The sequence below is a fragment of the Quercus robur genome, chromosome 4 (genome assembly GCF_932294415.1).
Source record: "Quercus robur chromosome 4, dhQueRobu3.1, whole genome shotgun sequence".
NCBI classification, from domain to species: domain Eukaryota; kingdom Viridiplantae; phylum Streptophyta; class Magnoliopsida; order Fagales; family Fagaceae; genus Quercus; species Quercus robur.
The window spans coordinates 30,427,349-30,439,768 of NC_065537.1; the positions used below are offsets into that span (position 1 = coordinate 30,427,349).

The 12,420-nt window shown below is 30.7% G+C and overlaps 2 long non-coding RNA genes across 3 annotated transcripts; both read left to right on the plus strand.

Annotated features, from left to right (window-relative positions):
• Window positions 1–2,632: 2,632 nt before the first annotated feature.
• Window positions 2,633–5,062, plus strand: LOC126721124 (uncharacterized). 2 transcript variants are annotated; one of them, XR_007653830.1, is made up of 4 exons: window positions 2,633–2,782; window positions 3,113–3,176; window positions 3,638–3,924; window positions 4,141–5,062. It is a non-coding gene; the product is annotated as an uncharacterized LOC126721124 (long non-coding RNA). The 2 variants fall into 2 exon arrangements; XR_007653829.1 differs by having other exon boundaries at window positions 3,638–5,062.
• Window positions 5,063–5,248: 186 nt separating this feature from the next.
• On the plus strand, window positions 5,249–8,635 carry LOC126721125 (uncharacterized). The gene is made up of 4 exons (XR_007653831.1): window positions 5,249–6,751; window positions 6,837–6,901; window positions 7,060–7,108; window positions 8,436–8,635. It is a non-coding gene; the product is annotated as an uncharacterized LOC126721125 (long non-coding RNA).
• Window positions 8,636–12,420: the final 3,785 nt, after the last annotated feature.

Below are 12,420 nucleotides of genomic sequence, written 5' to 3' on the forward strand. Positions count from 1 at the left end.
GGTTCCATTGCCGACCGAGAAACTGAGCGAAGTGGATATGGGTATGGTGGGATCTGTGGCCATGGGCTTGCCGTGGAAAGGAAGAGGCAAAGGATCGGTCTGTTGGGTCGGATCGGTATCGGGTTGTTGGGTCTTGCCGTGGAAAGGGAGAGGCAGAGGATCGTTTGTGGCAAATCGGTGGATCGGTTCTCTGAAGAAGGTGTCGTTGGGTCTTGCCATGGAAAGGAAGAGGCAGAGGATCGGTCTGTTGGGTCTTGCCGTGGAAAGGAAATGGCAGAGAATCGGCCTGTTGGGTGTTGCCGTGGAAAGGAAGAGGCAGAGAATCGGGCTGTTGGGTCTTGCCGTGGAAACGGAGAGGCAGAGGATCGTTTGTGGCAAATCGGTGGATAAGTGCTCTGAAGAAGGTGTCGTTGGGTCTTGCCGTGGAAAGGAAGAGGCAGAGGATCGGTCTGTTGGGTCTTGCCATGGAAAGGAAAAGGCAGAGAATAGGCGAGAGGAGCTGGGAGGAAGGTAATGGCAGAGTACTCGTGAAAGGGAAAGCGTCATACGAGAAGGCAGTCGGGTTGGTTTTGGTTTTTTTTTTTTGTTTTATTATTTATTATTATTTTTTTTAATGTGTGCTGACTTGGAAAATTGTGGAAGTTTCAAAAGTTTCGGTTTTATATATACTAGTTATAGGCCCATGCGTTGCACGGTTTTATGAAAAAGCTTATAAATAAATGTATAAATAATTATATATTTTAATAGATTCAATAAAGATAAAAGAAAAAAATTATCAAGTGTAAATAATTATCTCACTAAAATAAAGGGTAAGATTTCTTCCTAAAACTAAATTAAATTAATAATTCCAAATTAAATTTTAAATTGATAATTATTTAAAAAAAATGTACTAAATAGTTGATAAATCTAAAATTACTATAATCTTGATAATGTTATAAATTAAAATTAAAGTTGATAACTCAAGAATACACGTGTAGAACATCTTGATAATTTGATGTAACATAAAAATCAAATAAGAAAATTGTTAAAATTAATCTATTAATTCTAACCATATTTAATCATTAATTGTAAGACTCTAACCCTAAGCATATAAATTAGATCAAAGCTAAGAAATTTAGTTTAAACAAAAGGCAACCAATACACAAAACCTAATCAATTTAATAAAAACAAAATACAAAAACAAAGAAGGAGCCTTTAGAAACTTGACAATGTTTTCAAATGCTTTGAATTCATTAATTAAAATCACATGAAGACAAAAAACCAATAATAACACTAAAGAAAATTAAAAAAAAAATGAAAATAATAATAATAAAAGAAGAAAGAATGTATACTTGCATTGTCATGGGATTTAAGCATTCACATATTGAAATAAGCTTCACTCAAAAAAGGATATATAGGGTTATATATATTGGTAGAGTTCCATTTGAAATATAATTCATTTAAATCTTATTGAAATTAGAGATATCTAATCAATGTGTTTGTTTTTATCCCATAAAAATTAGAATTAAAAAAAGGTCATATGAATAGAATGAAAAAAGAAAAAGAAAAAAAGAGTTGATTGAGAGAAAGAGAACGTGGTTGATAGCTATAAGGGATTTTGATATATATATATATATATATATATATATATATATATATACACGTAGAAATTATCAAATTAATGGAGATATATGCTGTTTTTTGGAATAAATAGAGATCATCAAATTATTGGAGATATATACTGTTTCTTGGGATAGATTTATATTAATCACCTTTTGAAGAATTTGGATTGTACTTATCCCTTAATAATCAAGTTTTGTAGCTTGATATTCTGATAAAATAATATTAATTTATTAATATTAAAATTTTGAAAATTTAGATGATAAATATTATCTAAATTAAATTTTTGTATGTTAAATATTATCCCCTAATTTAAGAAATATATCCTAACAAATAAAAAAAAATGTTAATTAGATGATAAATATTATTTAAATTAAATTTTTGTATGTTAAATATTATCCCTTAATTTAAGAAATATATCCTAACAAATAAAAAAATAATGGTAATCTAATTTTAGTTAATGATAAGAATAAATTAGAGTCCTGGTAATATACCATTCATTTTTAGTTCTTTAAAAATCTAAAAATTTAATAAAATTTCTACAATTTGGTGAAATCACGTGGCTCAACCACAACGTCTAAACCCAACTTTTATTTAAGTATGATGAAAGACAACCTGCAAAAATGAAAAATGACAAATTTAACAAAAAGAAAAATGTTATCCCTTAATTTGAGAAATATATCCTAACAAATAAAAAAATAAAGTTAATCTAATTTTACGTAATGATAAGAATGAATTAGAGTCCTGTTTGTATACTATTTCTTTTTAGTTCTTTAAAAATCTAAAAATTTAATAAAATTTTTGTAATTTAATGAAGTCATATGATGCAATCATGGTGTCTAAGCCCAACTTTTATTATATATAATATGATGATATGATATATATATATATATATTAGGTTTTGATATTTTGTTTGGATTGGTTGCGATTTTGTTTTACAAGTTTAACACCGTTTGACAGTGCTGCATCACCGTTTATAAGCCTCCCTATAAATTAAAAAAAAATTAGCCGTTTAAAATACTACGCACACAGAGTGAGAGAGAGAGAGAGAGAGAGAGGCGATGAGGCCTGGGACACGGAGAAAGAAACAGAGAAAAAGGAGGAAGGAAGATGAAGCGGCCTTCAGCATAAGCACGAAAAAAGCCTTTCCCAGGAACTCTCGATATCAGACCATTCTTTCTCGGTAATTTTCAACTAATATCTTACCCTATTGTCTTCAATTATGTATGCTGTCAATTTAGGGATTTCGTTGAAATCAGGGAAACAACCTAGAAGATCAAATACTAATTGAATTGTTATTAGGAATTTTCAGTTTCTAGGTTTTGTTCCTTTGCTTTCATGAATTTCAGTTTCATATGTTGTTTTGTTTTGAATTTTTTTATTTTTTGGCTTGCTAACTGGGTCATTAGAGAAGAGGAAGGGTTATTAGATAAATTATACTGTTTCACAACTTTAAAACACCGTTTAATATTTTTCATTATTAAAAAAAAAAAGACCAACCCTTGAAATTCAGAGGTAGAGAGGAACAGAGACAGAGTTCGTAAGAGGGAGAACCGTCAGACTCCTGTGACCCCACGGTAATTTTTTTTTTTTTTTTTATTGTTAAAATATATGGATTTGGCTATATACTTATATGAGAGATGCTACGTCTACAACATTTTTACAACATTTTTACAACAAATCATAGGTGGTTAGTTGTTATTGGTTCAAATTTAAAACTAACACTAAGATTACTTTTTTACCCCAACAAAAACAACCAGTAACAACTTACCACTTAGGATTTGTTGTAAAAATGTTGTAGAAATGTTGTAGATATAGCATTTCTCTACTTATATTTGGTTGGATTGATATCAATTTAGATGTTTGGGTTAAATTTGATTTCATTCTCATCTTCACACATGTTCACCAAAAATTTACTTTTAACTTTTAAAAACCCACACCGGTTCAGTATGTAACCGCTCTATCTGCCTTCTTATATATTGTTTCTTCTCTTCAATTTTTCCCTTTTTCTTTTATGCTCTTTTTCCTCTGCGAAAAGAAATCCTGCGACGCTTGAAGAGAAAGAACAGAAGCCTGCCTTCACTAGCCTGCCGCCACACTTCAGCCAGCGAAACCACTACCGGTAAAACGGTAAAACTGATTTCTTTTGTTTTCCCTTTCAGTTGTAGTGCTTTGGATTTTATTTCTTAATCTTCTTCTCCTTCTGAGTGAAAATTTGTTTGTTAAAAAAAAAAACTCTGCCATTTTTTTTCTAACGTTTGGAGGAGAATGAAAAAATAAAGGTCTCACGTAGGGGAAGATAGAGAGAGGCTGGAACCACTACTGGTGAGTTTTTATCTTTGCATTTAAGTTTGTTTGTTAAATATGATTAGGTTTAGATATTTTGTTTGGATTGGTTTTGATTTGGATCAGGCTTTGATATTTTTTTGGGTCTTTTTTATCTCCACATTTAAGTTTGTTTAATAAATATGATTACGTTTCAAAATCAATTTCTCTATGCTTGAAATTTGCTTATTTATTAATTGTTCCGTTTGGTATTAGAATACCCAACTTGATGGCTGGTTATGGCAAAGTCAATAAGAGTTTGCAACCCAGGTAATTTAATTCATTTAATATAGTCTAATTTTGGTCTTACCTTCAATCTGCTGCAATTTAATTGTTGGGTCTCAAGCACTATTCTATAAGAGCACGTTATGAGCAATATAAGAGCAACTTAAGCCAAATATAAGAGCACATTGTGATTACCGTAATATATTAGTTCTTAATATTTATATTTTTCATATTTATAATGATCTTATGTGTAAATTTTTGACAATTTGTAAACAACTTTTTTATTGGATCAGATTTAGCCCTCAAATAGGTGAAATTAGACAAATATTTAAGCCTGAACATGTTAACACTTAAACTTAAATCTGGAATTTTGCTGATTGTACAAGTATGTGTTTTAACTTTTAATGTGTTTGAAAAAAAAATATTGATTTGAGATTGATGTATTCTCTTAGAGACAGCCTTTAAATTTGCCATTATTGGGGAAGTTTGCAGATTGTACATTTGTGTTTTAATGTGTTTTAGAAAAATGAATTGATGCATTCTCTTAGGCTTAGAAATGACAAGGTTTCACGGTAGTAGTAGTGGTGCGCTATGATGTTAACATAGTCATAAGAGATATCAATGGATTAAACTACATGATAACCAACTGTCTATTTGAGTTTATCTAATGGCCATAATTCCACACTATAACCATTTCATTTTTCATTCATGGTATTTGAATTCCGAGTTTTAAGACATCACATGCATCATCTGAGCCTATATTATTTCTCATTTGTAGTGTTCACTTTGATGCAGTTTCCAAAATTACTTGATCAAATGTACTCTCTGCATTTTTAAAAACATAAAAACATGTTTGATGTGTCTTTCACAAATCGGATTGTCCCATCTCCTTTAAGGGAAAAATTATGGATAATGCCAAAATTGCTTTGGAACAAACTATGACTTTTGTTTTGTTTTCTGTTTTTTTTTTTTTTTTATATTTTATTTTATTTTATTTTTTTATTTTATTTATTTACTGTTGCTACACACACGTCTATATATGATTTGTTTTAATCTAGATAATCTTTCAATGATGTTGTAATGTCAGAGAATGAGGGTGGTCATATTTGATAAATAAAGAAAACATTGTAAATGCTTCATTTGAATTTGATTTTTTGTTTTCCTTTTAAACTAATTATTTTTGTTAATATTTTAGTTGATTTTGTGTTTACATAATTTTATTTTCATGGCTGATTGGCTAATGAAATTAAGGGTATATGTTGAGGGATAGGAAAATGTTTTGTGATATTTGTTTAAAGTCCATAAAGATTTTGTTTTTAAGATTGATTTATAATTAGTTATAGTAATAATTCACCAAACAAATAGATTTGCTACAACTCTGGAAAATTAATTAATGAAATAGAATAAAAAATTATATAAGATTTCTTATTATTTACCTTAAAAATATAGATGTTGGATAAATATTGCTTTTTGAAGTGAAAGGGTGAATGTTCTAAAGCCTGTGTGCTGTGAATGATGCGTGTATGGTGAGAAGTGAAGAAAAAACATGAAAATTCATGGGTTTGGTGTTTGGTAATAACCTGTTCTGGGGATTCTCAAAATTGGATGAATGTCTTAATTAAGTGGGCTAAATGGTTGTATTAGGCCGAATTTTGCATATGTTTTTCTATTTAGTATTCCTAATTATGAATATTAGGACTCTAGGAGAAGTTTTAAATGCATCATAATTTGGGACGGAGAGGTGAGATGATTCATAGGTGATAAGGTAGTTGAGAAGATTTTGGATTCAGAAATCTACCTTTTTTTTTAATGTAATTTCATGTTGTTTAGTTTTAGTTCAAGGTTTTATTATAAATAGCTGAATATATATTTGGTAGTCAAACAAATTCATTGAGAAATTGAATTAATTATTGATTTCAATTGTTTTCAAGTCGAATAGTGCAAAACATTGAGCTACAGCCTACAGTGCACTGGCAACCACTACAAGAGGATGGAAAAAGCTCCATTTTTTGTCCAACAATAACCTATCCTAGATGTAATTGTTTAATTTTATTTGCAATACAATATATGTTTTCCCTTTTAGGGGGAAAAAAAAGAAGCAAAGATAAAAACCATCAAATATCCCATTTTTTATCTTGTATTACCATGTTGATTTGACGATGACCATGAGGATGGTGTGAAATTGATTTTAGTAGGAAAAAAAAATCCCGTGCATTGCATGGCCTATAGGTTAGCTATATATAATAGCAATAGCAGAAGCTGAGAGAAAGTTGATTTATACAATTAAGGAGGTGTTGCCATGTAGGAAAAGTGGCTATCTAAAATTCAGCCACATTTAAGTTAAAAAGCGATAAATTACATTGTTTGGTAACGCTACAAACACCATTTAAATGCGATAAATTATAATGTTTCATTACGTTAAAACACTATTTGGAGCAGTATAAAAAGGAAACTAACCGCTTAAGAAAAAAAAAAAAAAATTACTACACGGAGAAAGGAGAAAGAGAGATCAAGTGAAAAGGGAGACAGAGAAATGGAGAGGTAGAGAAATAGAGAGGCAGAGATAGAGAGAAGGGTGCCACCCAGATCTTCTGCCATCATCGTAAGGGCGCCTTCCGTTTCTCCTATTCTGATACTTTCTTTTCACTTCCTTTTCAATTTTCTTAACATCGATGCTTGCGATCCAGAAGGAAAAAATAAACCTTGCGATACAGAGATGAGAAGGAGACAGACATTGAGAGAACTACCACCGGTAAGTTTTTCTCTTTTTCATTCTTTCTTAGATCTAGGTATGGGTATGAAATATGAATTAGTTTTGAGAAATTTGGTTGGATTGATTTTCATTTAGGTTCTTGGGTAACATTAGGTTTTGATTTGATTTTTTGAAATTTGGGGTTATATATGATTTAGGTTTGGAGAGGGCAAAAGCAAAGAAATAAGAGAGAACGTGATCTAAAAGGTAATCTTTAGGTTATGATATTATGCTTTCTGTCTCTACCTTATTTGTTTTCTTCTGTATCTTAATTCTAAAAATTTGTTTCTTTAGGTTTTTGTTGATGCAACAATGACTCTCCATCTCCTTGAAATTGAAATTTAATAAAAATGTTGTACAATCCAAGGTTATATTACCCTGGAGAAGAAGATTAGATGAGTATTTTGGTTCTTTTCACTTCAATTCTTGATTTGTTTTGGGTGATAGAGTTGCAACATTGTGTGTGTGTTGGGTTAATATCTGTGTTTGTGTATGTTTTTCAACCATAGCATCTCTGCTGGATGAAGTTAAATGAGAATTCCAGAAATTCCAATATAGTTGCTTTGTAGATAAAATAGGAAAATTTATTATTGAAATCCATGACAGTTTGGCCCTGTAATCCATAGAAAGTTTGGTGGTAAATCCCTATTTCTATCTCCTCATAATCATTTTTTCTCTTCTTGGAAGAATATGAAACTTAATCTTAAAATGAACTTTTAGACTCTAATTCTTATAGGGCTCCCAAGTTGGAACCCTTCTATATTGTTCTCTATAAAATTGAATTACAATGGCCTTTAAGATTATGTATTTGAAAGTCAGGGGAAACTGATAAGTAGGTTTGGTTTGTTTATGATTTATTTCTTGGTGGCTTTGTGCATTGAGATTAGAGTTTGTATTTTTTCTACAAATTTTTTAATTTGTCATTGAGAATGAATTGTTAGTTCAATGAATTTGGGTTTGATTTAGAGGTGGCTCAGTGTTTTTGAAAGTATATTCGTAAAAAAATTGTGGGTCTGTGAATGTGATCTTACATTGGAGATTTTTACTGATTTGGTAGTGGCAGTGGTATTGAACTTGGACTTGGTTTTTGCATACAGGTTTGCATAAGTGAATTAAACTTATCTTCTAATAAGATTAGATTTTATACTCCAATATATGTTTCTATGATTGATTACAGACCACAGTTTGATATTTTGGTTTTCTGATCCTCCTTTTCTCATCAACACATATTCTTTTATCTTACTCTCATCTCTTACAAATTTCACTATATATAAAAAATAAGTACCCAAAATGCACATAATATATTCCTTCTTTCATTTATTTATGTGCCCTCTATAGGGGTTGTCTTATTGTTTGATTTATTTTTTCACTTGATATATCAAAATTTTGTAGATGCAATGACCATTTTTTTGGTTATTAATATTACAATTTGACTAGATTGTAATAAAGCTTTAGCATTTTTTTTAAAGCATGTTGAGTATGTTACTTTTGAGAAAATTGGTAGGTAATAATGCATTTATTTTTTTAATGATAGGCAAATATTAATTTTGAAATATCAAAGGGTGAGGTTGAACGGATCAGAGAGCTTGATGAGAGACTTATAGACATATTAAAGCATTTGAAGGTTTGGATAAGCTATAAAAAGTTCGAGGTTACTTTTAACTTTGTGCCTAGATAGAATAAACCACTCAAATTTCTTATATTGGTGTAATGTTTTAAGAGATTTGAGCTTTTATAGGACTTTGAACTTCTGTAATATTCATGTATTACTTAAGGTTTTTTTTTTTTTTGGTATGGAAACTTCCATTTGGATCTAACATTTCTTTATTGTTATATATTTTTTTTAATTATGTTTTAATTACTTGAATTTTTTCCTTGAATTAGAGGCATATAAGTTTGTGAATGTATAAGAAAACTTACTTTGTTCTGTATAACCAAATTTGTAGTCCAACTTGCAATAGATTTTGATTGCAAGGAGATACGTGTACACTTTTTGCAATTTCATATTCTGCCTTGCTGTTACAACTGTACTGTTTACTGTAGATTATGATCAAACTTTGTGGTTTATATGCATTTATGATACATTTACTTTTGTAGTATATAAATGTTGGGGTTGAACAGAATCTACAAAGGTCTATATTTATTCCTCACAAAAGGGACATGATAGGCGGAAAATATGAAAAGGAAACGATATTTGGTCGATTGGAAAGGAGCAAGAACAAAAAGAACAATTGAGATATGAAATGAGCATTGAGCACATAACCACACAAAAAGCAATGTAAAGGCACATTGGAATTTAAAAGAAAAAAAAGTTAGCTGATGCTGAATCAGCATCTTCAAATGCACTTGGTTGGATTGTTTTAAATTTAGATATTTGAGTTAGATTTGGTTTTAATTATGGTATTGGGTTTAAAATAAATTTTGTTTTGAGTATTTTGTATTAGATTTGGGTTAAATTAGTTTTTGGTATCTGCCTATGGTGTTTGTAAATAGATTTGTAAATGGAGATACGTGTTGGGTGTTTAGTACATGGTAAAAATGTATTTAAATATTATTAAAAAAAATTATTTCTAATAAATGTAAATAAAAAGGTTCCTGCACATAGTGCGGGTTAAAAAGCTAGTATATACTAATTGAGAGAGAGAGAAAGAGAGAGAAAAGCAAATGTGTGTATAGGGTTGGTCACATCACATTCTACAAAAATTTTACTTTATAAATTTTTACTCATCACAAAATAGAAACAAATTTGTCTAACGTTCTTTCTCTTGCTACCTAGATTGGAATTCATAAGTAAGATCCTAATTAAGTTGCCTTGTTTATGATGGCCAACTCATATATTAAGTGGTTGAGATCTCTATTTTTAGATAAGATAGTATTTCAATTTATGGCATCTGTTCCATAATAATTGTTCATTATCATCAAATCATGACACCTATTGGTTGGTGTATGTAGGAATCAAACCTCAGATTTCTTTCATCAAACAAGAGATTTTACCCATTGAAATTGATACCAAAATGCTAGACCTTAAACTATATATATGAAAACCATACCAAGTGCCCATGATAATTTATGTAGTTATATAACCACTTCACAAAAGAATAATATCTTTAAAGTGTCTAATTAGATTATATCAAAACTTTAACAATAATTATCTTATCATCAGATATATGCATCCTCCCGCAAACTATGAGAGGACAGATGTATATATCGGATTTATGAAATACCTTTTTTCACTCTTTAGCAAGAATATATAAAATAAAATAATATGAAGTATAAGAACATGTTTTAGTTGGACTGTTGATCATATATCTTTTGGTGCTCTACTAAATGACTGATTACCAGGAAGACTTTATTTTGTGGGTGATAAAACCAAAGGTTTTTATTTTCTTTGGATGATTTCCATTACTTCAAAAGATCACTAATAGAAGAACAAAATATAATTAGAAATTGAAGTCTGAAAAATTTGCAGAGAATAAAGGGAATAGATGGTATTGGTTAGTAATGAGGAAGTCAATTTGGCTTCAGAGGTTTAACTTTAACATATGAAAGTGCCATGCTTGGTTATGTTTTGGGAACAACACCTTCATCCATAGAAATGGAACTCAAAGCTTAACATGCTGGAAAGTGACCAACGGTGTTTAGCCGGCTTGCGTACCAAATTTGTGCATCTAACAGAGTAACTATAGACAAGTTTCCAGCTTACAGATTTTCCTTTGTGTAGCAATGGAATTAATAATAATCAAAAGGTGGAAAATATTGCTTTAGGAGTCGTAGTTGTCTAGTAGATTGTTGTCCAATCTGTAGAATGGTTTAGTATCGAGTTTATTTTTTGTTTCTCCTCATTCTTCTACATGTCAAATAAAGATGCCTGTTCAAAGAAGCCCTGCTATGAACAAAATAGGAATAAAACAAGGGAGAATATGCATCTCTTTGTTTTCAAGGAATGATGTAAATTTTATTAAAGTTTTGAGTTTTAGATAAGTGGCTAATCCTATAGAGATTTTCATGGCCTAAAGAATTTGTCTAAATAAGACATCACAGTCCCATAAAACCCATCAGCTTTCAGACGAGTGACCATTTTCCAACTTACAAGGTACAACTTTCTCTTCTCGATAGTGGTACCTCAAATAAAATTTCTCAAGATTTTTGCAGGGAGCAAGCTACCCTGCATAGTTCTCCATAAATTTTTTCAACGGGACAGCTTTTTCTATTTGGAATCTAGATGCTATGGTTGCAAAGAAACAGGAAAATCTTTCAACATGAAGATCCAAAGCTTTTTTTTTTTCAAGGGAAGTGGAGAGTCTTGCTGTGAACCCTTAGAAATGGGAAATTGCTATGTGTTGAGATGAATATTCAAAATTTAAAAATAGAACTTGATGCACTAACAACTAACTGTGAATTTACTGCACTAATTGATGAATGCTTTCCTCAAAGTTAGAATTAGGCACAACTATAGGGAAACAAATCATTTTGCTGATGCTTTAGCTGGGAGGGGAGCTTTGATGAATGTAATGTTTCCTTGTTTTTAATGTTGTGTTTTTGTTAAATTTTAGACAATGTTGGCCTGTTTAGTGACCATTTATGTAATATCAAAACTATACCTGCTCCTTAACCTTTGAATGCATTACAGTGTAAGAAACAAATAAATACACTTTTCCAATAACATAAAGATGAAAATTCCCTAAGTTGCTGTTGAAATATGCTAACCAATTGCTAGAAACCAATCCCACATTGACAAAATGAATGATCTCTTAAATGTTTATAAGATTCCAAAGAAGGCTTGCATATTGCCGAGCTCAGTAATGTGAGCTTGTAACCCAAGTGGGGGCATAAATGTGATGGGACTTTGGTCCAAACCAGTTGGTCGGATTCAATGAGGGCAATGCGTGAGATTGGTTTCACACAGCAGCGACATCCTCCCACTCTTTGCAGTGGAAATATAACGGGCCACTGCCAATTGGTTCCAACATGGCCCATTGGGTTGCCCAACTGACCATCACTTTTTTTGTTTTTTTATCTCTAGTTTTTCATTTCATTTTTATAACCAAATTAACTTTTCCTCCGACGTTGTTATTGAGGACAATTGAAACAACATTTCTCTTAGAAGAATCTTAAACAAACTTGTCCAAGATATGAACTATCTAATCTAAAAAGTTGGTTTTTGTTTAAAATGATACTATAGATTTATAAAACTTGGATTTGATCCTTATCTTTAGTACCGGTGTACTTAATCAAATTCGATTTTCTTAATAGATATTGAATAGGGGAAGTGGAAGGATAACGGGCCACTGCCAAATTGGTTCCAACATGGCCCATTGGGTTGCCCAACTGACCATCACTTTTTCTGTTTTTTTATCTCTAGTTTTTCATTTCATTTTTATAACCAAATTAACTTTTCCTCCGACGTTGTTATTGAGGACAATTGAAACAACATTTCTCTTAGAAGAATCTAAAACAAACTTGTCCAAGATATGAACTATCTAATCTAAAAAGTTAGTTTTTGTTTAAAATGATACTAT